Genomic DNA, 6,049 nt, shown 5'->3' on the forward strand with positions numbered 1-6,049 from the left:
TTTGGTAATCATTGATCAAATGCGTTTGCTACATGCGTTTCATGATGGTCTCTGGGAAGAAATCAATGAGATGAAGGGACCGACTTCATTAGGCACAATTCATTCACATCCCTGTTCCCTAGAAAAACACACAGCCTGAATTACAGAATTCAATAGTGTGTGTGAATTAGCAACAGGGAGGGGAGAAAATAATGTAAAAGTAGGACATGACTCATCATGGTCAGTAGGATCAGGAAGCCCTTCCGTACATAGTCCAGCCTGTTATAAAACATAATGTTCTACCAACTGGCCTTGAACAGAGTAGGCAAGATGTTAAAAGGCCTGGGCTTTTCGTAGGAGGAGAGGGAGTTACCAGGGACTGATGGTGTGCTAGGAACAAAGCATAGGAATAGGGTCATGTTCTCTATTGGATAGAAATAACTGTTGTATCCATGATTAAAGAAGACTTACTTTTATTTGTGGAAATTGAAGACAGAGCTGTCACAGTCTTTGTAGCCCGGGACCTGAGGAATGGAGTTGACGAGAAGAAGGAAGCAGGGGACCCATGTCTCGAGTGAAACAAGGTTGCTTTATTTGCAAAAATGCATGTTTATATATCTTTATACAAGGCAGCTTTAGGCAATAAACACATTGAAGAAAAAGCGAAGCAAATTACAATCTTGAAAGGGCCAGAAAGCATTCCATATCCTGAGGAAGAGGGGCATAACTGAATAGATTACCTTCAAATAAAAGGCCACGGAAGGGAGTCACTGAAGGGAATCCAAGCAGATGCTCTTTCTCATGACCTCAGTCCTGAGAACTGCGTGCAGCTCTGCTCGTTCCTGTTTTCCAGGAACTGATAAAGAATAGAGTCCTTGAGAAACAGCACACAAAAGAAGAAAATAGCATGTTGGATCCTCTAAAGTTGAATGTCCCTTGACGGTTCCCCCTTTTTTACTTTTTCATAATTGGGGATGACTGTAGATACTTGTGTGAAAAAGGCCCTGAGAAAGTGAGTTTATTTGGTTTGAACAATTTTAATTGAAAGGCATCAGTATGTTACAATTATAATCACCAGGATAATTATCACTGTTATAGTTCCAGATCCAATACTATGTGTAATGCCTTGAAACCATCTTTGAGGGTCTAGCCCAGATAATTGATCAGCTAGCTGTTCAGTTTCCCATATTGTTAGAAGAGGGTAGACTCTTACAGAAGGTTTCTAAGATTTCCTTTTGCAATAATTGTACATTTAAGGAAGCATTATTATGCATATCCTGCAAATGAAATTTGATTTTTTCCCCAATTGTAAGCACTATGCAGAAGATATTAAAAAGAGATGGCAAGAATACGCAAAAGAACTGTACATAAAAAAGATATTCAACCCGGATAATCACGATGGTGTGATCACTCATCTACAGCTAGACATCCTGGAAAGTGAACTCAAGTGGGCCTTAGAAAGCATCACTACGAACAAAGCTAGTGGAGGTGATAGAATTCCAGTAGAGCTGTTTCAAATCCTGAAAGATGATGCTGTGAAAGTGCTGCATTCAATATGCCAGCAAATTTGGAAAACTCAGCAGGGGCCACAGGACTGGAAAAGATCAGTTTTCATTCCAATCCCAAAGAAAGGCAATGCCAAAGAGTGCTCAAACTACTGCACAATTGCACTCATCTCACATGCTAGTAAAGTAATGCTCAAAATTCTCCAAGCCAGGCTTCAGCAATACGTGAACCATGAACTTCCTGTTGTTCAAGCTGGTTTTAGAAAAGGCAGAGGAACCAGAGATCAAATTGCCAACATCTGCTGGATCATGGAAATAGCAAGAGAGTTCCAGAAAAACATCTATTTCTGCTTTATTGACTATGCCAAAGCCTTTGACTGTGTGGATCACAATAAACTGTGGAAAATTCTGAAAGAGATGGGAATACCAGACCACCTGACCTGCCTCTTGAGAAATCTGTATGCAGGTCAGGAAGCAACAGTTAGAAATGGACATGGAACAACAGACTAGTTCCAAATAGGAGAAGGAGTACGTCAAGGCTGTATATTGTCACCCTGCTTAGTTAACTGTTATGCAGAGTACATCATGAGAAACACTGGACTAGAAGAAGCACAAGCTGGAATCAAGATTGACGGGAGAAATATCAATAACCTCAGATATGCAGATGACACCACCCTTATGGCAGAAAGTGAAGAGGAACTAAAAAGCCTCTTGATGAAAGTGAAAGCGGAGAGTGAAAAAGTTGGCTTAAAGCTCAACATTCAGAAAACGAAGATCAGGGCATCCGGTCCCATCACTTCATTAGAAATAGATGGGGAAACAGTGGAAACAGTGTCAGACTTTATTTTGGGGACTCCAAAATCACTGCAGATGGTGACTGCAGCAATGAAATTAAAAGACGCTTACTCCTTAGAAGAAAAGTTATGACCAACCTAGATAGCATATTCAAAAGCAGAGACATTATTTTGCCGACTAAGGTCCGTCTAGTCAAGACTATGGTTTTTCCTGTGGTCATGTATGGATGTGAGAGTTGGACTGTGAAGAAGGCTGAGCACCAAAGAATTGATGCTTTTGAACTGTGGTGTTGGAGAAGATTCTTGATAGTCCCTTGGACTGCAAGGGGATCCAACCAGTCCATTCTGAAGTAGATCATCCCTGGGATTTCTTTGGAAGGAACGATGCTGAACCTGAAACTCCAGTACTTTGGCCACCTCATGTGAAGAGTTGACTCATTGGAAAGACTCTGATGCTGGAGGGATTGGGGGCAGGAGAAGAAGGGGACAACAGAGGATGAGATGGCTGGATGGCATCACTGACTCGATGGATGCAAGTCTGAGTGAACTCCGGGAGTTGGTGATGGACAGGGAGGCCTGGCATACTGTGATTCATGGGGTCTCAAAGAGTCGGATATGACTGAGCAACTGAACTGAACTGATGGTTGAACCGAAGAGAAGTCATGCAAAATTGAGTAGATTTCCAATCACAATTTAATAATACTTGTTTTTGTAAAGCTATTAATTGATCTCCAACCATTTGGATGGCTGTTTTTAATTCCTGAATTTTATCTGGAACTTTTTCATCTTTGAACCTGAGTGACCCATATCATATGAGCATCTTTAGTCCAATTTTGAATAAAGATTTGTATTTGAATTGAAGTTAGTAAAGCAGTGTCTGTGACAGCAACAGTGGGGCAAATTGCTGTTTACCCCAAAATGCCAAGAATCAAGCATCTAATTAATCACTTAGATTGTCAGAGTAATTTAGTGAGTCACTGGGAGATAAGTTTTGCCATGGGACCCTCTTTCCAGGCCTGTTGGAGATCTACTGGCAACCACGGTCTACATCGAGATCGAAGAATCAAAAGGGATTCTTTTTTTTTTTAGAGAAATAGAGGAATTAAGTATACAATTTTCAACCTATACAAGTCACAGAACGTAAAGTCTTATTAAATTGTAAGTTTCCTTTGGTGAGAACAAAAGGAAGGGGAGCGCAAGCTTGTATAAAACATGAATGATTATAATGGAAGGAATAGTTACTATGACTATGGTCCCTGTGAAATATCTAGTCCAAGTTCCAAGTTTTTCAATATTTGTAGCAAGTTTCCAGATGTCCCATTGCCCAGGCCCAATTTGTTTATTGAGGACAATTTGAGGGCGAGGAGGTGCCATTCCACCATCAAGCCAGCCAAGGAGTCCTTTGTCATGGAAGTGTTATTGAACTGTTGGTAATCTTCCATGTACTTGAGTAACATAATCACACATAGTACTGTTAATATCATCTGAGCAGTTAGATAACCACATACCATAGGGTCCCCAATCAACAATGCTGTAATTGGCTACAAACATGAATTTCCATGATTTAGCTTGACATCTATCTCAACAAACAGAAGTATATTTAAAATCCTTTTAAGTAAACCCCTTACATTCCAACTTTTGTCCTTTTCCTAGAGTGTTGGTAGTATTGATATGGTTCTCATAAAAGGACAGGGCAGTAAACAGTCTAAACAATGTGTGGAAGTTCTTTTTGGAGACTGGATGAAAGCCCACGTCTGTCGACTAACATTAATACATAATTCTTCTGAGCCCATACATAAAGGGAAGAGTTTTATAGCCTAGAGAAATGTTAATTAATCTTCCTTCATCCTCAGGATGAGAGGGCCCTCCAAGCTCCAAGGAGGAGGCATATGTACTGAGTCATTAGTGGATACAACCGGTCCTATGTCTGTCCATTCTACAACCTGCAGTAAAGGGGGATAGGTATATAAGCCCAGTAAATGTGATTAATCAAGTCAGCCTGAGCGGGGGAAGCAAAAGCAAGCATAGCGACAAAAATATTTTCAGGATTCCGAGGCATTCTCTGTTGAGAAACCAGATTTTCAGCTTGGTTATTAAGGGTTTTTATCTGTCCCCAAGTGGGGAAATCATAAGGTCGATGACCTTGAGTGCGGCGTTTCTTGGAAATTTTTCAAGTCGCCATGGCTTGTACTAGAAACTCCTCCTCCTGGGTATTTCGCTGTTTCTTCTCTATCTTGAATGCCCGTGGCTCTCCTGGGGCAGATCTTCCGAAGAGGGAGCCAACTGATTTCGTTTGGTCCATCTGGAGAAATCCAAGCATACCCCTTTCCCTGTAATATTAATTTTACAGATTTCCATTTAGTCAACCTGTCTTGATACCAAATGGGCAGAGGAAGGGAGGTATCCTTGAATGCCTCAAAATGTTTTTCTGCTTTGTCAAAATATCCCCTTGCATCAAGTTTAAAAATTTTAAACAAATAATGCTGAATTAACTATAGTTATAGGATTAAAGAACATATTGCTTTGGAATCTGTTGGGGTCCTTTAATGGACTGGAACCTGGCGGTCCAGAGTCGACGATAAGAATGTGAAAGAAAGAGAAAGAAAGAAAGACATGGGCACCCAAGCTCTAATGGAGCAAAGGTGGTTTAATGATATTTCTAGAGTAATATAGGCTGTTGTACAAGAAATTTCTTTCGATAAAGATCAGAAAACCAAACGTACGGCAACCGTTACCAAAGGGAACAAGGAATTAATGGTTACAAGGTGAGGAGAATGTGTACTGAAGGCGTTTCAAGCCTGTCTCACCTGATGACCTCAGTCCTGGAAATGGTTTCCAATGGTTTTTGACCATAGAAACTGATAAGAAACAGAGGATTTATGAGGAACAGCACGTTGGAATCCTCCTGTTAAACATTCCCTGACAATTCCCACTTATTTATAATATTTGTAAAAAGGGTTCTGACCATTTGAGTTTGTTTAGTTTTAACAATTTTTGCATGAAGGCAACGGTGAATGACAAATATAATTGTCAAGACAATCACCAAAATTACAGTTCCAGGCCCAATGCTGTGAGTAATGCTTTGAAACCATCCGTATGGGTCTAACCCAGATAATTGATCAGCTAGTTGTTCAGCTAAAGTTTGCAAATTAGTGGAAGAGGGCAGATTTTTAGAAAAGGTTTCAAAGATTTCTTTTTATAATAATTGTACATTCAGAGAGGCATTATCATGTATTTTTTGTAAATGAAATTTGATTTATTCCCAGTTGTAGGTACCTTTATTGAATTGAACAGGATCAAAGCAAAGAAATGGAGGAAAAGAAGAGAATGGGAAAGACTAGAGATCTCTTCAAGAAAACTAGAGGCACCAAGGAAACATTTCATGCAAAATGGGCTCGATAAAGGACAGAAATTTTATGGACCTAACAGAAGCAGAAGATATTAAGAAGAGGTGGCAAGAATACACAGAAGAACTATACAGAAAAGATGTTCACGACCCAGATAATCACGACGGTGTGATCACTCACCTAGCGCCAGACATCCTGGAATGTGAAGTCAAGTGGGCCTTAGAAAGCATCACTACAAACAAAGCTAGTGGAGGTAATGGAATTCCAGTTCAGCTATTTCAAATCCTGAAAGATGATGCTGTGAAAGTGCTGCACTCAATATGCCAGCAAATTTGGAAAACTCAGCAGGGGCTACCGGAGTGGAAAAGGTCAGTTTCCATTCCAATCCCAAAGAAAGACAATGCCAAAGAATGCTCAAACTACT

The sequence above is a fragment of the Ovis aries genome, chromosome 14 (assembly GCF_016772045.2).
Source record: "Ovis aries strain OAR_USU_Benz2616 breed Rambouillet chromosome 14, ARS-UI_Ramb_v3.0, whole genome shotgun sequence".
Lineage (NCBI taxonomy): Eukaryota > Metazoa > Chordata > Mammalia > Artiodactyla > Bovidae > Ovis > Ovis aries.